The sequence below is a fragment of the Lithobates pipiens genome, unplaced genomic scaffold (genome assembly GCF_037356315.1).
Source record: "Lithobates pipiens isolate NorthernLeopardFrog02 unplaced genomic scaffold, aLitPip1_a1.2 Scaffold_74, whole genome shotgun sequence".
Taxonomy (NCBI): Eukaryota; Metazoa; Chordata; class Amphibia; order Anura; family Ranidae; genus Lithobates; species Lithobates pipiens.
The window spans coordinates 1334581-1357050 of record NW_027507897.1 but is presented as its reverse complement, the minus strand read 5'-3'; the positions used below and the strand labels follow the sequence as shown (position 1 = coordinate 1357050).

General features: G+C 46.9%; 1 long non-coding RNA gene across 1 annotated transcript in view; it reads right to left on the bottom strand.

Moving 5' to 3' along the window:
- The window catches only part of LOC143959427 (uncharacterized), a 55759-nt gene extending 33960 nt beyond the window's left edge, over positions 1-21799 (bottom strand). Inside the window, exon 1 of the long non-coding RNA XR_013270226.1 lies at positions 21696-21799. This is a non-coding gene — a long non-coding RNA (uncharacterized LOC143959427). The remainder of the gene's footprint in view (positions 1-21695) is intronic.
- Positions 21800-22470: the final 671 nt, after the last annotated feature.

Below are 22470 nucleotides of genomic sequence, written 5' to 3'. Positions count from 1 at the left end.
ACCAAGTTACCAGTCCTTATAAGAACTTTTGTGGACCAAGCAGGTTGTGTGTTAGTGATTAGCAGACTGTACGTCAGTCCCTATACCAATGAAGGACTGCTGCAGTATAGGGCAGCGGTCAGCAGTAGTGCACGGCAACCCTATGTATTGTGGACCGATAGCGGTCCTTACAGAACAGCAGACTGTACTGCACTCAGGCCTATGTACCGTAGCACCCTATACCAAGTTACCAGTCCTTATAAAAACTTTTGTGGACCAAGCAGGTTGTGTGTTAGTGTTTAGCAGACTGTGCGTCAGTCCCTATACCGCTGAAGGACTGCTGCAGTATAGGGCAGCGGTCAGCAGTAGTGCACGGCAACCCTATGTATTGTGGACCGATAGCGGTCCTTACAGAACAGCAGACTGTAACGCACTCAGGCCTATGTACCGTAGCACCCTATACCAAGTTACCAGTCCTTATAAGAACTTTTGTGGACCAAGCAGGTTGTGTGTTAGTGATTAGCAGACTGTACGTCAGTCCCTATACCAATGAAGGACTGCTGCAGTATAGGGCAGCGGTCAGCAGTAGTGCACGGCAACCCTATGTATTGTGGACCGATAGCGGTCCTTACAGAACAGCAGACTGTACCGCACCCAAGCCTATGTACCGTAGCACCCTAGACAGACCAAGTTACCAGTCCTGATAAAGAGCTTTGTGGAACAAGTGAGTTGTGAATGATTAGCAGACTGCAGCAGAAGGGCAGCAGTCAAGTATAATATTCTTTCTATATTTGGAAGAAAGAATATTATACGTGTACAAGCCTATTACCGTACCACTGATACCAGTCCTGAAAAGAACCTTTGTGGAACTAATAGTAACAGCAAGTCTTTAAAATTATCCTCACTGCCTGACACACTGCTTCCTGCCTGTCCCTATACAAATTGGCAAAAAAGAGTAGGCTGGAACGATTAGCTGGAACAGCTCTTTTGTGGACCTGATAGTAACAGCTAATGATGATGATGATGATGATGATGAAGAAAGACTAATCTGGCTGAGCTGTCCCTAAAATAGCAGCATACAGCGCTCTGTCCCTTTATCTAAACTGACAAAAGAAACTCAGGCTGCTGACCTAACACCTATACCAGTCCTGAAAAGAACTTTTGTGTACCAAATAGCTAGCGTTTTCTCTGTCCCTACTCCACACAGGATCCTTTCCCTACAGTGACAGAAGAAAGAATGTAAAATGGCCACCGGATCGGGTGTATTTATAGGTTAGGGGGAATGTCCAAGTGTCCATGAGCTGTCATGTCTCAATTGGTTGTCCTGTAACACATGATAAACGTGTCACGAAAGGTTAAAGTTCTTGTATACATTAAACACGTAAGTCCGCCGGGGCGAACGACGGAAAAAGGCGTTCGAACCCGCGGACGGCGAAAGTCGGAAATTCGCCGCGAAACGACCGCCGGGCGAACCGTTCGGCCATCACTACCCTTGAGTCTATGTGTCTCACATGCCCTCCCAACAGGTTACCATCCGCATCAGTCTGTCCTGCCGGCCGATGTGGACCTATCTCATTCATAAATTGGTTGAATAATGTCAAAGTCATTTTATGTCTACATAAGTCCTCTCCGTCCTGCTAGGCCGCTTCATGCGTATTCATTAATTGGGTTACAAATCTGCAGAAAGCGGCTGGTTTTGCTACTGGGTCTGGGGCGCTCTGTATTAATGCCATAAGGGTGTCTGCTGACCAAGGCGCCCAAGTCCTTATCTGCATTCTACGGGTGACAGTTGGTGGGGCATTTGGGTTGGCTGGTCCAAAATCTTGGTTATTCACTTGCACTATACGCGTGTCAGTTCGTACGGGAGCTACCGTTTCTGGGTGAGGTTTTTGTGCCCCACAATGCACACATTCTATTGCCCATTCTGGGTTCTGTGCTCCACAGACCTGACAAACCCATCCTCTCCCCTCAAGTACAGGATATATCTTGTGTGTCTTACGCTCTATGTCAGCATATGGGGGTGGGGTGGATGGTTTGGGGTTAACTTTAGGCTCAACCAGTTTCATTCGTCGGTCTTTCATATCCCATCCGTCACACTCTGGATTATATTTCCACCCTTCATCCTGTGCTCGATTTGAGACCTTAATTAAGCATTCAATCTGATACGTCCATTGTTTCTCTAACACCTCTCCCTGTCTGTCCTTCCTTATTTCATCCCATACTTCTGGGTCTAAACCCGCTGCTCCTTTCACTTTGAATTTACGGAGGACATTTTTCAAATCCCTCGCTCCATCTTTACCATAGATGTTTTTAACTATCTGTTGCACAGTATAGTGTGCCACAGTTCCCTGTCGGGGCTTTGTATTCAGCTGGCCCATTTTGGCAGTCTGTGCCTAGGTAGCGTGTGGGACACTTAATGTACCGATATATATATAATTCAAAAAGTTACAAAAAGCACCTCGTTACTTTCCTCCTAGGGTGCCAAAAAATACTAAAAACCTCTCCTGGATGAGATTTCTGAAATCGAATTACCTTATATGCTAGCCAACTGACAAATATTATAACCAGACTGACGGCTACAACATATACAAGCATTCCTTTTAAGTGGCCAGGTATCCCCTCTAGATCTCCGGGCTTGTGGAGACCTTATTCCCCTTTGTATCTGGGATCCCTCTCGTGCACTCTTATCCCTGCTTTATGGAGCAGACAGGGCTTATACTCTCAACTCGCCTATGGTTTATGAATTAGATGTGAGGTTAAGCATAAGCGTCAGACCCCCCCGAAAGGGCGCATTCCGTTGCTTAGTTCGGCAATCCCCTTCCAACTCATACCATCCTTGACAAGGCTCATTCACTTTCTCAACAAGACAGACAGACAACAAACAACAAATAATTCCAGCAATATAAACCAAATATACAGTAATTTAAGACCCGCCACTACAGAGGCTGATGCTCTGCACCAGGAGGACAGTAACTGACAGAACGGATAGGCACAAATCAGGGGAGCACAGAATATAAGAAAAATAAAGCTTTTTCTTACCTGCGCAGGTTTTGGTCTGTGGTTCCCAGAATGCCTGATCCGATTGTTCCGTCGGTCCCGTTCGTCCACCTCTTGTAGTTTCATTGGCCGGGTCCCTGTTCGGGCCCAAACTGTTAGGTGCAATTGTCAACTTAATTGCTTTCTAGTTTATATTGCTGTGCCAAATTTTAGCTCTTTAAAGAATGAGACACAGAAAGACCATGCTCCGTATGCCAGCTTTGAGCTTCAAATGTCCCGTGCTCAGCTTCTTCCTCTTTTTTATTATCTTATATAGGGTGGTTACAAAAGTATAGGTTTTAGCAAAGTTTCCATATAAGGTAACAAGCAGTTAATTTCAACATACATCACGCGATGGTCAGTCGTTTAACAGAAAACCACAAACTACAACCTTGCAACATATTTTGACACGTACACATAGAATGCAGAGAGAGAAATGAAAGAAAATTAAACAAAACTTAAGTAGAACTATAATCCATTAATTTCCAATCTTATCAACGGTCACATCTGGCGCTCCCAGGACACCGGAACATGGCTCCGCAGTGTGGGCTTTTTTTAACGTGTCCGCTGCTGACAATAGCGTTGCCATCTGCAATCTTTGCAGTCAACGCATTAGTAACGGTATGCCCAGCACTCACTTAGGGGCGACCGCCTTAAGAAGGCACATGAGCAGCCATCACCGAGCCCAGTGGGAGCAACGGAACACACAAAGCCACACTCCAGGCTCTCACCGTCCAGCCTCGTCTTCTACTTCTCCTTCTCCTCTCTCCTCACAATTGTCCTCCACTCCACCTTCCATCACGCCAAGCTCACGTTTTTCTGCAAAAAGGCAGGCTTCCGTGGGCCTAATGTTCAAGCGTAAAAAAATGATGACGCCGGATAACCCTCTTGCCCAATGGTTGACGGCTGGCTTGTCAGAACTTATAGCCCGCCAACTACTGCCATATAAACTGGTGGACTCGGAGGCCTTTCGCAAATTTGTGGCCATTGGAACACCACAATGGAAGGTCCCAGGAAGGAAGTATTTCTCACAGAAGGGCATCCCAGAGCTATATGGCCATGTTCAGCGGCAAGTGAATGTATCTCTGGCACACAGTGTCGGTGCTAAGATACATCTGACCACAGACACGTGGTCTAGCAAACACGGGCAGGGAAGGTATATCACTTTTACTGCCCACTGGGTGAACCTTCTGACGGCCGTCAAGCATGTAACCCGTGGCACCTGTGTAGATTTGGTTTTACCGCCACGGATTGCATGCAGGCCTGGCTCTTCTTCTCCTCCTCCTCCTACTCCATCCTCCTCCCTCTCCTCCTCAGCTGACTCCTTCTTTTCCGCTGCTAGCGTCTCTTCCGCTGCGCCGCCCAAGCTCCCCAGAACCTATTCGACATGCCAGGTGAGACGTTGCCATGCCGTGCTGCGTCTGTTGTGCCTGGAAGCCAAGAGCCACATCAGGCCCGGCACTCCTTTCAGCTTTGCGTTCACAGGCAGAACAGTGGCTAACACGGCTCAATTTGACAGTTGGTAAAGTGGTGTGTGACAACGGTGCCAATCTGCTTAGCGCATTGAAACAGGGCAAAATCACGCACGTGCCATGCATGGCACATGTCTTAAACTTGGTCGTGCAGCGATTCATTGTCAAATACCCTGGGGTCCAGGACATCTTGCAGCAGGCAAGGAAAATCTCGGCCCATTTCAGAAGATCTTACACGGCCATGGCTCGCCTTGCTGACATTCAGCGGCGACACAATCTGCCCGTCAGACGTCTTATTTGCGATTGCCCGGCGCGATGGAACTCAACCTTCTATATGCTTGATAGGCTGCTCCAGCAGAAACGTGCAGTTAACGTCTACAAGTATAAACTCTGCGGCAGAACAGGTTCTGGGGAGCTGGGGTTTTTTTCACCGCGCCAGTGGCTGCTATAGCGCGACACATGCAGACTTCTGCGCCCATTTGAGGAGATCACCAAACTGGTCAGTCGCAGCCATGGCGCCATCAGTGACATGGTACCTTATGCCTTCTTTATGGATCGTGCATTGCGTCGTGTCATTGATCAAGCTGTGGAGGAGCAGGAGCGGGAAGATGAGGAAGTCGCAATGCTGGATGAATTCCCAGAGGGGGCTACTCTATCTGAGACAAGTGAACAACAGGAGTCAGAGGAGGATGGTGCCCGGGCGGATGAGGAGGAGCAAGAAGAGCATGCTGTAAACCTTTCTGGGATCCCTGTTGTGCGTGGATGGGGAGAGGAGAATGAAGAGGACGACATTATCCTGGATGATGAGCAGGAGCCAGGCCACCACACCGCTTCCAGTTTAGTGCAAATGGGGGCCTTCATGCTCCAGTGTTTTAATAGGGACCCCTGTATAAAAAGCATGAGGGTCAAGGACCAGTACTGGGTGGCAACGTACTTAGACCCCCGGTACAAACACAAAATGGTGGAAATGTTACCGCTGTCACAGAGGGCTGGCAGAATGGAGCACTTCCAGGCCTTGCTTCGAGAAATGCTGCATTCTGCTTTTGCATGCGCTGGCAGAGGAGCAATTACCTCTCCCAGAGAAGGAGTTGCAGGTACCAATCCAACAGCGCCTGCAAGAAGAGGCCGGTTTGAAGATGTGTTGGTGACTTCGGATATGAGGTCATTCTTTCAGCCGACCCATCGACAGGTGTCATCTGGATCCAGCATCAGGGAACGCCTAGACCGTCAGGTGTCCGACTACATCGGGTTAACGGCCGATGTGGACGCTCTGAGGAGTGATGAACCCCTGGACTACTGGGTGGGCAGGCTTGACCTCTGGCCAGACCTTGCCCAATTTGCAATCGAACTGTTGGCTTGCCCCTCATGCAGTGTCCTGTCCGAAAGGACGTTCAGCGCAGCAGGGGGGATCGTGACCGATAAGCGTACTCGCCTAGGTCACGACAGCGTTAACTACCTCACATTTCTAAAAATGAATGAGGCATGGATCTCGGAGGAATTCAACACATGTGACCAGTAGACCATGTATATGTCTATAAACAATTTTTTTAATCGAGCACACAGACCTTCTTTCTTCATTTGGCTCAATTCCTTGTCCAAAAAAAGCACACCGTACTATATGCCCGTACCCTCCTCTTTGAAGAGGTTGAGCGGCATCATATTTCTACTGGGGCTGCTTATTATGAGGGGCTCCCACCATCCCGGTGCTGTGCTGACTTCCTTCTGGGCTGTACCTCTGCTGTGCATATTATGAGGGGCTCCCACCATCCCTGTGCTATGCTTATTATGAGGGGCTCCCACCATCCCTGTGCTGTGTTGACTTTCTCCTGGGGCTGTTTATTATGAGGGGCTCCCACCATCCCTGTGCTATGCTGACATCCTCCTGGGGCTGCTTATTATGAGGGGCTCCCATCATCCCTGTGCTATGCTTATTATGAGGGGCTCCCACCATCCCTGTGCTGTGCTGACTTCCTCCTGGGGCTGCTTATTATGAGGGGCTCCCACCATCCCTGTGCTGTGCTGACATCCTCCTGGGGCTGCTTATTATGAGGGGCTCCCACCATCCCTGTGCTGTGCTGACTTCCTCCTGAGGCTGTACCTCTGCTGTGCATATTATGAGGGGCTCCCACCATCCCTGTGCTATGCTCATTATGAGGGGCTCCCACCATCCCTGTGCTATGCTCATTATGAGGGGCTCCCACCATCCCTGTGCTATGCTCATTATGAGGGGCTCCCACCATCCCTGTGCTATGCTGACTTCCTCCTGGGGCTGCTTACGGCACAGGTGTCAGTGCTGTATATCACGGTGCTGATGTTAGTACTCTCTATCACGGTGCTGGTGTTAGAGCTTTATGTCACGCTGCTGATGTCAGTGTTCTCTATCACGGTGCTGCTGTCAGTGCTGTATATCAAGGTGCTGGTGTTAGTGCTTTATGTCACGCTGCTGATGTCAGTGCTCTCTATCACGGTGCTGCTGTCAGTGCTGTATATCACGGTGCTGGTGTTAGTGCCTTATGTCACGCTGCTGATGTCAGTGCTCTCTATCACGGTGCTGTTGTCAGATCTCTCTATCACGGTGCAGGTGTCAGTGCTGTATGTCACGCTGCTGGTGATCATCTCCTGCACCCTCTTCTTTGCCTACCCTGACCTTCCCTCTCTTCCATTGCCTTCATGCGCTCCACAGTCCTGAATTGTCACAACAATTTCCCATATAAAAAAAGAATGCTTGTAGTTGTCGATCCCAGATTCACCTCATACATGTGTTATGTCATTGGCCATGTGGTGGGACTATGTTTGCACAGCTACTAATTATTTTGTGGCTGCAAATTTGACCTGTATGTTTGCAAAGTTCGCCTCCCATTGAAGTCAATGGGGCCCGCCGCGAATGTTCCGGTTCGCAAACTATCGGCCACGTTCGCAGTCCGCGTTCGCGAAACGTCCCGTTGGAAGTTTGTCCATTACTACTCCTCTGTATTTATAATATAAAACTGCATGGAGGGAACTGGACAAAGCACTAGGGACAAAAGGGATGTGAAATCATTTCATACAGTGATGTAATCATTAAGATTACAGTGTACTGTATGTATTATGATTTTTCACATTTTTGAATTTGCCGCTTGGCTCTACCCCCATGCGCCGCTCGCAGGGAATGGACCCGGCACACAGAGGCATTGGGTGGAAGACACAGACACAGCGGGTGGGATATTGCAGGATCCTGGGGACAAGGTAAGTACACTGCACCAGGATCCTGCAATGCAATCCCGAGTGTGGCTCGGGGTTACCGCTAATGGTGCGGAAATTTAACCCCGAGCCACACTCAGGGAAACCGCCAGGGAGGTTAATGAGAAGTTCACTTCAAATAAATAAATGCACATTTTTTTTGCCTTTGGAGCCTGGAAAACATGGCACCAGCGATCAGCAGATTGCTGATACCATGCAGGTCTCCTGCAGACTGTCAGTGTAAGCTGTTTGCCCTGCACATCGTACAGCCAGGCAGTTTCACACTGACAAGAAGACTCAATTAACTACCATAGCACTGAACAGCGCAGTGGTAGATCATTGAGAACTGCAAACCAACAGCCGCAAAGGATGGCGATGCTTGTAGATCATTCACACACACAGAGTCCTGTGCTGTGAATGAATAATGCAGCCGTGTGAGCAGAGCCCCGTGCGGCCGCACTGTTTTCAAAAAGTGACAGCTAGTATAGGGAACTTCTCCCCATGCTGCTGCCAGAGGGAGAGGAGGGATCGGTGAATGGCTGCAGCAGTAGGAACATGTTACATGTTTCACCTTAAAAACAGATGGAACATGTAACACGTTCCCAAAGGTGGATTTATCCTTTAAAGAATCTTAAAGACACAGCGCAACATACAGTGCCTTGCGAAAGTATTCGGCCCCCTTGAACTTTTCAACCTTTTGCCACATTTTAGGCTTCAAACAAAGATATAAAATTTTTATTTTTTGTGAAGAATCACCAACAAGTGGGACGCAAGTGTGAATTGGAACAAAATCTATTGGATTTTTGAAACTTTTTTAACTAATAAAAAAATGAAAAGTGGGGCGTGCAAAATTATTCGGCCCCCTTGCGTTAATACTTTGTAGAGCCACCTTTTGTTGCGATTACAGCTGCAAGTCGCTTGGGGTATGTCTCTATCAGTTTTGCACATCGAGAGACTGAAATTCTTGCCCATTCTTCCTTGCAAAACAGCTCAAGCTCAGTGAGGTTGGATGGAGAGCGTTTGTGAACAGCAGTTTTCAGCTCTTTCCACAGATTCTCGATTGGATTCAGGTCTGGACTTTGACTTGGCCATTCTAACACCTGGATACGTTTATTTGTGAACCATTTCTTTGTAGATTTTGCTGTATGTTTGGGATCATTGTCTTGTTGGAAGATAAATCTCCGTCCCAGTTTCAGGTCTTTTGCAGACTCCAACAGGTTTTCATCCAGAATGGTCCTGTATTTGGCTGCATCCATCTTCCCCTCAATTTTAACCATCTTCCCTGTCCCTGCTGAAGAAAAGAAGGCCCAAACCATGATGCTGCCACCACCATGTTTGACAGTGGGGATGGTGTGTTGAGGTTGATGAGCTTTGTTGCTTTTACGCCAAACATATCGTTTTGCATTGTGGACAAAAAGTTCGATTTTGGTTTTATCTGACCAGAGCACCTTCTTCCACATGTTTGGTGTGTCTCCCAGGTGGCTTGTGGCAAACTTTAGACAAGACTTTTTATGGATATCTTTGAGAAATGACTTTCTTCTTGCCACTCTTCCATAAAGGCCAGATTTGTGCAGTGTACGACTGATTGTTGTCCTATGGACAGACTCTCCCACCTCAGCTGTAGTTCTCTACAGTTCATCCAGAGTGATCATGGGCCTCTTGGCTGCATCTCTGATCAATCTTCTCCTTGTCTGAGCTGAAAGTTTAGAGGGACGGCCAGGTCTTGGTAGATTTGCAGTGGTCTGATACCCCTTCCTTTTCAAAATGATCGCTTGCACAGTGCTCCTTGGGATGTTTAAAGCTTGGGAAATCTTTTTGTATCCAAATCCGGCTTTAAACTTCTCCACAACAGTATTACGGACCTGCCTGGTGTGTTCCTTGGTCTTCATGATGCTCTCTGCGCTTTCAACAGAACCCTGAGACTACCACAGTGCAGGTGCATTTATACAGAGACTTGATTACACACAGGTGGATTATATTTATCACCATCAGTCATTTAGGACAACATTGGATCATTCAGAGATCCTCGCTGAACTTCTGGAGTGAGTTTGCTGCACTGAAAGTAAGGGGGCCGAATAATTTTGCACGCACCACTTTTCAGTTTTTTATTTGCTAAAAAAGTTTAAAATATCCAATAGATTTCGTTCCACTTCACAATTGTGTCCCACTTGTTGGTGATTCTTCACAAAAAATTAAAATTTAATATCTTTATGTTTGAAGCCTGAAATGTGGCAAAAGGTTGAAAAGTTCAAGGAGGGCGAATACTTTCACAAGCCACTGTATATATATATATATATATATATATATATATATATATATATATATTAGACATGTGTGATTAGTTTCGTACGAATTTCCAAAAATTCGTACGTTCGGGAGGATCCGAAATACGAATTGCCATGCGTCCGAATTCTGTACGGAATACGAACTTTTGTTTACGAATTCCGGATTTCGGACGACGACTCGGTCATTATGCTTATTATGACTTGTAAAAGACTTTTGTGATAGAAGTCAATGTAAGTTACCTGAAGACATCAGTGAAGCACTTTCCTCCTCTCTGGGCAGGCTGCCAAGAAAAGATCAAAGTGATACAATGTTTCTTCTTCAATGGGCTGAACTCTGTGTGTAGAAGTTCTCAGTTTACCCATTTAAAGACTAAATCTTTTCTGACACTTGTTGCTTACTAGTAAAAATCCAGTATTTTCTGCTAGAAAATCACTCAGAAGCCCCAAAAATTATATATATATATTTTAGCAGACACCCTAGGGAATAAAATAGCGGTTGTTGCAATATTTTATGTGACGCGGTATTTGCGCAGAGGTCTTTCAAACGCAAGTTAGCCCTTTTTTTTCGGTCAACCTCTAGAGAGCACTGACATTAGCAGCGTGACATACAGCAATGACACCTGCACCGTGATAGAGTGATCTGACACCAGCACCGTGATAGAGAGCACTGACATCAGCAGCGTGACATAAAGCACTGACACCAGCACCGTGATATAAAGCACTGACACCAGCACCGTGATATACAGCACTGACACCTGCACCGTAAGCAGCCCCAGGAGGAAGTCAGCATAGTACAGGGATGGTGGGAGCCCCTCATAATAAGCAGCCCCAGGAGGAAGTCAGCATATCAAAAGGATGGTGAACTTTGCAAACCTACAGGTCATATTTGCAGCCACAAAATAATTACTAGCTGTGCACACATAGTCCCACCACATGGCCAATGACATAACACATGTATGAGGTGAATCTGGGATCGACAACTACAAGCATTCTTTTTTTATATGTGAAGTTCTGAAAATTCTGGAATCTTGAGACAATGGAGGCGAGGGAAGGTCAGGGTAGGCAAAGAAGAGGGTGCAGGAGATGATCACCAGCACCAGCACCGTGATATAGAGCACTGACACCTGCACCGTGATAGAGTGATCTGACACCAGCACCGTGACATAACACATGTATGAGGTGAATCTGGGATCGACAACTACAAGTATTCTTTTTTTAATATGTGAAATTATGAAAATTCAGGAATCTTGAGATAATGGATGCGAGGGAAGGTCAGGGTAGGCAAAGAAGAGGGTGCAGGAGATGATCACCAGCACTGTGATATAGAGCACTGACATCTGCACCGTGATAGAGTGATCTGACACCAGCACCATGACATAACACATGTATGAGGTGAATCTGGGATCGACAACTACAAGCATTCTTTTTTTATATGTGAAATTCTGAAAATTCAGGAATCTTGAGACAATGGAGGCGAGGGAAGGTCAGGGTAGGCAAACCACAGGGTGCAGGAAAAGATCACCAGCACCAGCACCGTGATATAGAGCACTGACACCTGCACCGTGATAGAGTGATCTGACACCAGCACCGTGACATAACACATGTATGAGGTGAATCTGGGATCGACAACTACAAGCATTCTTTTTTTATATGTGAAATTTTGAAAATTCAGGAATCTTGAGATAATGGAGGCGATGGAAGGTCAGGGTAGGCAAAGAAGAGGGTGCAGGAGATGATCACCAGCACTGTGATATAGAGCACTGACACCTGCACCATGATAGAGTGATCTGACACCAGCACCGTGACATAACACATGTATGAAGTGAATCTGGGATCGACAACTACAAGCATTCTTTTTTTATATGTGAAATTCTGAAAATTCAGGAATCTTGAGATAATGGAGGCGAGGGAAGGTCAGGGTAGGCAAAGGTATCATGAGCGAGTCATCGACCATGTACGGTCACATCTGGTGCTCCCAGGACACCGGCACATGGCTCCGCAGTGTGGGCTTTTTTTAACGTGTCCGCTGCTGACAATAGCGTTGCCATCTGCAATCTTTGCAGTCAACGCATTAGTCGCGGTAAGCCCAACACTCACCTAGGGACGACCGCCTTAAGAAGGCACATGAGCAGCCATCACCGAGCCCAGTGGAAGCAACAGAACACACAAAGCCACACTCCAGGCTCTCACAGTCCAGCCTCGTCTTCTACTTCTCCTTCTTCTCTCTCCTCACAATTGTCCTCCACTCCACCTTCCATCACGCCAAGCTCACGTTTTTCTGCAAAAAGGCAGACTTCCGTGGGCCTAATGTTCGAGCGTAAAAAAAATGATGACGCCGGATAACCCTCTTGCCCAACGGTTGACGGCTGGCTTGTCAGAACTCATAGCCCGCCAACTACTGGCATATAAACTGGTGGACTCGGAGGCCTTTCGCAAAATTGTGGCCATTGGAACACCACAATGGAAGGTCCCAGGAAGGAAGTATTTCTCACAGAAGGGCATCCCAGAGCTATATGGCCATGTTCAACGGCAAGTGAATGTATCTTTGGCACACAGTGTCGGTGCCAAGATACATCTGACCACAGACACGTGGTCTAGCAAACACGGGCAGGGAAGGTATATCACTTTTACTGCCCACTGGGTAAACCTTCTGACGGCTGTCAAGCATGTAACCCGTGGCACCCGTGTAGATTTGGTTTTACCGCCACGGATTGCATGCAGGCCTGGCCCTTCTTCTCCTCCTCCTCCTACTCCATCTTCCTCCCTCTCCTCCTCGGCTGACTCCTCCTTTTCCGCTGCTAGCGGCTCTTCTGCTACGCCGCCCAAGCTCCCCAGAACCTATTCGACATGCCAGGTGAGACGTTGCCATGCCGTGCTGCGTCTGTTGTGCCTGGAAGCCAAGAGCCACATCAGGCCCGGCACTCCTTTCAGCTTTGCGTTCACAGGCAGATCAGTGGCTAACACGGCTCAATTTGACAGTTGGTAAAGTGGTGTGTGACAACGGTGCCAATCTGCTTAGCGCATTGAAACAGGGCAAAATCACGCCCGTGCCATGCATGGCACACGTCTTAAACTTGGTCGTGCAGTGATTCATTGTCAAATACCCTGGGGTCCAGGACATCTTGCGGCAGGCAAGGAAAATCTCTGCCCATTTCAGAAGATCTTACACGGCCATGGCTCGCCTTGCTGACATTCAGCGGCGACACAATCTGCCTGTCAGACGTCTTATTTGCGATTGCCCGACGCGATGGAACTCAACCTATATGCTTGATAGGCTGCTCCAGCAGAAACGTGCAGTTAACGTCTACCTGTATGAACTCTGCGGCAGAACAGTTTCTGGGGAGCTAGGGTTTTTTCACCGCGCCAGTGGCTGCTATAGCGCGACACATGCAGACTTCTGCGCCCATTTGAGGAGATCACCAAACTGGTCAGTCGCAGCCATGGCGCCATCAGTGACATGGTACCTTATGCCTTCTTTATAGAGTGTGCATTGCGTCGTGTCATTGATCAAGCTGTGGAGGAGCAGGAGCGGGAAGATGAGGAAGTCGCAATGCTGGATGAATTCCCAGAGGGGGCTACTCTATCTGAGACAAGTGAACAACAGGAGTCTGAAGAGGAGTCAGAGGAGGATGGTGCCGGGGCGGATGAGGAGGAGCAAGAAGAGCATGCTTTAAACCTTTCTGGGATCCCTGTTGTGCGTGGATGGGGAGAGGAGAATGAAGAGGACGACATTATCCTGGATGATGAGCAGGAGCCACGCCACCACACCGCTTCCAGCTTAGTGCAAATGGGGCCTTCATGCTCCAGTGTTTTAATAGGGACCCCCGTATAAAAAGCATGAGGGTCAAGGACCAGTACTGGGTGGCAACGTACTTAGACCCCCGGTACAAACACAAAATGGTGGAAATGTTACCGCCGTCACAGAGGGCTGGCAGAATGGAGCACTTCCAGGCCTTGCTTCGAGAAATGCTGCATTCTGCTTTTGCGTGCGCTGGCAGAGGAGCAATTACCTCTCCCAGAGAAGGAGTTGCGGGTACCAATCCAACAGCGCCTGCAAGAAGAGGCCGGCTTGAAGATGTGTTGGTGACTTCGGATATGAGGTCATTCTTTCAGCTGACCCATCGACAGGTGTCATCCGGATCCAGCATCAGGTAATGCCTAGACCGTCAGGTGTCCGACTACATCGGGTTAACGGCCGATGTGGACGCTCTGAGGAGTGATGAACCCCTGAACTACTGGGTGGGCAGGCTTGACCTCTGGCCAGACCTTGCCCAATTTGCAATCGAACTGTTGGCTTTCCCCTCATGCAGTGTCCTGTCCGAAAGGAGGTTCAGCACAGCAGGGGGGATCGTGACCGATAAGCGTATTCGCCTAGCTCACGACAGCGTTAACTACCTCACATTTCTAAAAATGAATGAGGCATGGATCTCGGAGGAATTCAACACATGTGACCAGTAGACCATGTATATGTCTATAAACAATTTTTTTAATCGAGCACACAGACCTTTCTTCATTTGGCTCACTTCCTTGTCCAAAAAAAGCACACCATACTATATGCCCGTACCCTCCTCTTTGAAGAGGTTGAGCGGTGTCATATTTCTCCTGGGGCTGCTTATTATGAGGGGCTCCCACCATCCCTGTGCTGTGCTGACTTTCTCCTGGGGCTGCTTATTATGAGGGGCTCCCACCATCCCTGTGCTGTGCTGACTTCCTCCTGGGCTGTACCTCTGCTGTGCATATTATGAGGGGCTCCCACCATCCCTGTGCTATGCTTATTATGAGGGGCTCCCACCATCCCTGTGCTGTGTTGACTTCCTCCTGGGGCTGCTTATTATGAGGGGCTCCCACCATCCCTGTGCTATGCTGACATCCTCCTGGGGCTGATTATTATGAGGGGCTCCCACCATTCCTTGTGCTATGCTTATTATGAAGGGCTCCCACCATCCCTGTGCTGTGCTGACTTCCTCCTGGGGCTGCTTATTATGAGGGGCTCCCACCATCCCTGTGCTATGCTGACATCCTCCTGGGGCTGCTTATTATGAGGGGCTCCCACCATCCCTGTGCTATGCTGACTTCCTCCTGGGGCTGCTTACGGTGCAGGTGTCAGTGCTGTATATCACGGTGCTGATGTCTGTACTCTCTATCACGGTGCTGGTGTTAGAGCTTTATGTCACGCTGCTGATGTCAGTGCTCTCTATCACGGTGCTGCTGTCAGTGCTGTATATCAAGGTGCTGGTGTTAGTGCTTTATGTCACGCTGCTGATGTCAGTGCTGTATATCACGGTGCTGCTGTCAGTGCTGTATATCACGGTGCTGGTATTAGTGCTTTATGTCAAGCTGCTGATGTCAGTGCTCTCTATCACGGTGCTGTTGTCAGATCACTCTATCATGGTGCAGGTGTCATTGCTGTATGTCACGCTGCTGGTGATCATCTCCTGCACCCTCTTCTTTGCCTACCCTGACCTTCCCTCTCCTCCATTGCCTTCATGCGCTCCACAGTCCTGAATTGTCACAACAATTTCCTATATAAAAAAAGAATGCTTGTAGTTGTCGATCCCAGATTCACCTCATACATGTGTTATGTCATTGGCCATGTGGTGGGACTATGTTTGCGCAGCTATTAATTATTTTGTGGCTGCAAATTTGACCTGTAGGTTTGCAAAGTTCGCCTCCCATTGAAGTCAATGGGGCCCGCCGCGAATGTTCGCGGTCCGCGTTCGCGAAACGTCCCGTTGGAAGTTCGTCCATCACTACTCCTCTGTATTTATAATATAAAACTGCATGGAGGGCACTGGACAAAGCACTAGGGACAAAAGGGATGTGAAATCATTTCATACAGTGATATAATCATTAAGATTACAGTGTACTGTATGTATTATGATTTTTCACATATTTGAATTTGCCGCTTGGCTCTACCCCCATGCGCCGCTCGCAGGGAATGGAGCCCGGCACACAGAGGCATTGGGCGGAAGACACAGACACAGCGGGGGGGATATTGGAGGATCCTGGGGACAAGGTAAGTACACTGCACCAGGATCCTGCAATGCAATCCCGAGTGTGGCTCGGGGTTACCGCTAATGGTGCGGAAATTTAACCCCGAGCCACACTCAGGGAAACCGCCAAGGAGGTTAATGAGAAGTTCACTTCAAATAAATAAATGCAATTTTTTTTTGCCTTTTGGAGCCTGGAAAACATGGCACCAGCAATCAGCAGATTGCTGATACCATGCAGGTCTCCTGCAGACTGTCAGTGTAAAGGCGCGTACACACGGGCGGACTGTCTGGCCAACTTAGTCCGTCAGACAATCCAACGGACAGTCCGTCCTACTTTCGAATGAACGGACTTGACCACACACGGATGCAAAACAGTCCGTCGAAAGTTTGCGCGATGACGTGTACAGCACGTACGACGGGACTAGAAATAGGAAGTCCAATACACAGCAATGCAACCTTTCGCCGTGTAAATCCTTTCTGAGCATGCGCCATACTTAGTCCGTCGAACTAGCCTACTCACGAGCGGATTGTCCGCTGAAACCAAAGTCTGACGGACAATATTACGGAAATTCCGAAATACTTAGTCCGCCAGACTGCACGCTGAAAAAGTCCGCTGAAGCCCACACACGAGCGGACTGTCCGCTGAAATGTGTTTCGACGGACTAAGTTGGCCAGACAGTCCGCCCGTGTGTACCACAAAGGATGGCGATGCTTGTAGATCATTCACACACACAGAGTCCTGTGCTGTGAAGGAATAATGCAGCCGTGTGAGCAGAGCCCCGTGCGGCCGCACTGTTTTCAAAAAGTGACAGCTAGTATAGGGAACTTCTCCCCATGCTGCTGCCAGAGGGAGAGGAGGAAACGGTGAATGGCTGCAGCAGTAGGAACATGTTACATGTTTCACCTTAAAAATGGATGGAACATGTAACACGTTCCCAAAGGTGGATTTATCCTTTAAAGAATCTTAAAGACACAGCGCAACATACAGTGCCTTTGCGAAAGTATTCGGCCCCCTTGAACTTTTCAACCTTTTGCCACATTTCAGGCTTCAAACAAAGATATAAAATTTAAATTTTTTGTGAAGAATCACCAACAAGTGGGACACAATTGTGAAGTGGAACAAAATCTATTGGATTTTTGAAACTTTTTTAACTAATAAAAAAATGAAAAGTGGGGCGTGCAAAATTATTCGGCCCCCTTGCGTTAATACTTTGTAGAGCCACCTTTTGCTGCGATTACAGCTGCAAGTCGCTTGGGGTATGTCTCTATCAGTTTTGCAAATCGAGAGACTGAAATTCTTGCCCATTCTTCCTTGCAAAACAGCTCGAGCTCAGTGAGGTTGGATGGAGAGCGTTTGTGAACAGCAGTTTTCAGCTCTTTCCACAGATTCTCGATTGGATTCAGGTCTGGACTTTGACTTGGCCATTCTAACACCTGGATACGTTTATTTGTGAACCATTCCTTTGTAGATTTTTCTGTATGTTTGGGATCATTGTCTTGTTGGAAGATAAATCTCCGTCCCAGTTTCAGGTCTTTTGCAGACTCCAACAGGTTTTCATCCAGAATGGTCCTGTATTTGGCTGCATCCATCTTCCCCTCAATTTTAACCATCTTCCCTGTCACTGCTGAAGAAAAGAAGGCCCAAACCATGATGCTGCCACCACCATGTTTGACAGTGGGGATGGTGTGTTGAGGGTGATGAGCTGTGTTACTTTTATGCCAAACATATCGTTTTGCATTGTGGACAAAAAGTTCGATTTTGGTTTCATCTGACCAGAGCACCTTCTTCCACATGTTTGGTGTATCTCCCAGGTGGCTTGTGGCAAACTTTAGACAAGACTTTTCATGGATATCTTTGAGAAATGACTTTCTTCTTGCCACTCTTCCATAAAGGCCAGATTTGTGCAGTGTACGACTGATTGTTGTCCTATGGACAGACTCTCCCATCTCAGCTGTAGTTCTCTACAGTTCATCCAGAGTGATCATGGGCCTCTTGGCTGCATCTCTGATCAGTCTTCTCCTTGTCTGAGCTGAAAGTTTAGAGGGACAGCCAGGTCTTGGTAGATTTGCAGTGGTCTGATACCCCTTCCATTTCAAAATGATCGCTTGAACAGTGCTCCTTGGGATGTTTAAAGCTTGGGAAATCTTTTTGTATCCAAATCCGGCTTTAAACTTCTCCACAACAGTATTACGGACCTGCCTGGTGTGTTCCTTGGTCTTCATGATGCTCTCTGCGCTTTCAACAGAACCCTGAGACTATCACAGAGCAGGTGCATTTATACAGAGACTTGATTACACACAGGTGGATTATATTTATCACCATCAGTCATTTAGGACAACATTGGATCATTCAGAGATCCTTGCTGAACTTCTGGAGTGAGTTTGCTGCACTGAAAGTAAGGGGGCCGAATAATTTTGCACGCACCACTTTTCAGTTTTTTATTTGCTAAAAAAGTTTAAAATATCCAATAGATTTCGTTCCACTTCACAATTGTGTCCCACTTGTTGGTGATTCTTCACAAAAAATTAAAATTTAATATCTTTATGTTTGAAGCCTGAAATGTGGCAAAAGGTTGAAAAGTTCAAGGAGGGCGAATACTTTCGCAAGCCACTGTATATATATATATTAGACATGTGCGATTAGTTTTGTACGAATCTCAAATTCTTACGAATTTCCAAAAATTCGTACGTTCGGGAGGATCCGAAATACGAATTGCCGTGCGTCCGAATTCTGTACGGAATACGAACTTTTGTTTACGAATTCCGGATTTCGGACGACAACTCGGTCATTATGTTTATTATGACTTGTAAAAGACTTTTGTGATAGAAGTCAATGTAAGTTGCCTGAAGACATCAGTGAAGCACTTTCCTCCTCTCTGGGCAGGCTGCCAAGAAAAGATCAAAGTGATACAATGTTTCTTCTTCAATGGGCTGAACTCTGTGTGTAGAAGTTCTCAGTTTACCCATTTAAAGACTAAATCTTTTCTGACACTTGTTGCTTACTAGTAAAAATCCAGTATTTTCTGCTAGAAAATCACTCATAAGCCCCAAAAATTATATATATATTTTTAGCAGAGACCCTAGGGAATAAAATAGCGGTTGTTGCAATATTTTATGTGACGCGGTATTTGCGCAGAGGTCTTTCAAACGCAAGTAAGCCCTTTTTTTTCGGTCGACCTCTAGAGAGCACTGACATTAGCAGCGTGACATACAGCAATGACACCTGCACCGTGATAGAGTGATCTGCCACCAGCACCGTGATAGAGAGCACTGACATCAGCAGCGTGACATAAAGCACTGACACCAGCACCGTGATATAAAGCACTGACACCAGCACCGTGATATACAGCACTGACACCTGCACCGTAAGCAGCCCCAAGAGGAAGTCAGCATAGTACAGGGATGGTGGAAGCCCCTCATAATAAGCAGCCCCAGGAGGAAGTCAGCATATCACAGGGATGGTGAACTTTGCAAACCTACAGGTCATATTTGCAGCCACAAAATAATTACTAGCTGTGCACACATAGTCCCACCACATGGCCAATGACATAACACATGTATGAGGTGAATCTGGGATCGACAACTACAAGCATTCTTTTTTATATGTGAAGTTCTGAAAATTCAGGAATCTTGAGACAATGGAGGCGAGGGAAGGTCAGGGTAGGCAAAGAAGAGGGTGCAGGAGATGATCACCAGCACCAGCACCGTGATATAGAGCACTGACACCTGCACCGTGATAGAGTGATCTGACACCAGCACCGTGACATAACACATATATGAGGTGAATCTGGGATCGACAACTACAAGTATTCTTTTTTTTATATGTGAAATTATGAAAATTCAAGAATCTTGAGATAATGGATGCGAGGGAAGGTCAGGGTAGGCAAAGAAGAGGGTGCAGGAGATGATCACCAGCACCAGCACTGTGATATAGAGCACTGACACCTGCACCGTGATAGAGTGATCTGACACCAGCACCGTGACATAACACATGTATGAGGTGAATCTGGGATCGACAACTACAAGCATTCTTTTTTTATATGTGAAATTTAGAAAATTCAGGAATCTTGAGATAATGGAGGCGATGGAAGGTCAGGGTAGGCAAAGAAGAGGGTGCAGGAGATGATCACCAGCACCAGCACTGTGATATAGAGCACTGACACCTGCACCGTGATAGAGTGATCTGACACCAGCACCGTGACATAACACATGTATGAGGTGAATCTGGGATCGAAAACTACAAGCATTCTTTTTTTATATGTGAAATTCTGAAAATTCTGGAATCTTGAGATAATGGAGGCGAGGGAAGGTCAGGGTAGGCAAAGGTATCAGGAGCGAGTCATCGACCATGTACGGTCACATCTGGTGCTCCCAGGAAACCGGCACATGGCTCCGCAGTGTGGGCTTTTTTTAACGTGTCCACTGCTGACAATAGCGTTGCCATCTGCAATCTTTGCAGTCAACGCATTAGTCACGGTAAGCCCAACACTCACCTAGGGACGACCGCCTTAAGAAGGCACATGAACAGCCATCACCGAGCCCAGTGGGAGCAACAGAACACACAAAGCCACACTCCAGGCTCTCACCGTCCAGCCTCGTCTTCTACTTCTGATGTCAGTGCTGTATGTCACGCTTCTGATGTCAGTGCTTTCTATCACGGTGCTGCTGTCAGTGCTGTATATCACGGTGCTGATGTCAGTGCTGTATGTCGCGCTTCTGATGTCAGTGCTCTCTATCACGGTGCTGCTGTCAGTGCTGTATATCACGGTGCTGATGTCAGTGCTGTATGTCACGCTTCTGATGTCAGTGCTCTCTATCACGGTGCTGCTGTCAGTGCTGTATATCACGGTGCTGGTGTGAGTGATTTATGTCATGCTGCTGATGTCAGTGCTCTCTATCACGGTGTTGCTGTCAATGCTGTATGTCACGGTGCTGGTGTTAATGCTTTATGTCACGCTGCTGATGTCAGTGCTCTCTATCACGGTGCTGTTGTCAGATGACTCTATCACGGTGTAGGTGTCTTTGCTGTATGTCACGCTGCTGGTGATCATCTCCTGCACCCTCTTCTTTGCCTACCCTGACCTTCCCTCTCCTCCATTGCCTTCATGCGCTCCACAGTCCTGAATTGTCACAACAATTTCCCATATAAAAAAAAAGAATGCTTGTAGTTGTCGATCCCAGATTCACCTCATACATGTGTTATGTCATTGGCCATGTGGTGGGACTATGTTTGCACAGCTATTAATTATTTTGTGGCTGCAAATTTGACATGTAGGTTTGCAAAGTTCGCCTCCCATTGAAGTCCATGGGGCCCGCCGCGAATGTTCCGGTTCGCGAACTATCAGCCGCGTTCGTGGTCCGCGTTCGCGAAATGTCCCGTCGGAAGTTCGTCCATCACTATTCCCCAATAGATGGGGACTCTCATTCTGCCAGTTCATTTTTAGGATTCATACTTATTGACTACCATGAGGCTCCATAGATTTATTGTCATAGTGCATACACTAGCATTGCCCTACAGGGGACATGAATTTATGTAAGGGCCTACCCTTAAACATTGACTGGAATATGCATGGCACCTAGACAATTACACTTTTAGTCTTTCCTTTGGTGCACATACTCTACAACCTTTCCTCCGTTGAATAGTCCTTTCCTCGCAGAATGTAGACACTGCATGCAAAACATAAAATATTTCCGTTCTGTTCTGTACTTACACATATTCAGCTGCCTCACAAAACTTGCCATGTTATTGTGCTTGAAGTACTTGGGTAGAACTTCCTTTGCAAACCTGCCTTGGTCAAAAACATGGAAACTGGTGCCATTCTGCAAGAGAGAATTTGGAATATATTTAATGGTGCCGGGAACAAAATAATCTGAAACTGAAAAGAATTTAAGAGTAGTATTCCCTACTAGAAAGGAGGTAGGCCAGCAATACAATAGAACATTTGAACCCAGGGGCAAGGGCATTGCACAGCAAACTGTGAACATATTTATTGATGAATAAGTATTAATTCCACGCTAAGGGTCTATAATCTGAAATCTGGCTGCTGCCTTACCTCAACTTCCCCACCTGTAGGTGGAGTCTATAAAGGTAAGTCTAAAAGAGAGGTATGTGTGGTGCTGCCCAATACTAGTGTCTATTTTATTAAATAAATAAATTCATCTGCATGGTGCCTTTAACTTTAGTGCTAATAAAACTATGTGTTCTAACTGATTTGTGTCACTTATTTATACCTTGTTACCCTTTTAGTAGCTAAATAAATAAATAGCTAAATTGAGTGAACAAATTTATGCCTGCTGTCCCTTTAAATGCTGCACTGAATGAAAAGTGTGTGTTGTTGTTCAAACTACATTTTCCCAGTTGTAACACATTTAATAAATACAATTAATACTGGTAAATGTTCAATATGAAAGTACTCTCATGCCCATTAAACAAAAACTTATGTGCAACAAAACAATTTAAAGGTCTATAAAGAAATGTAAAAATCA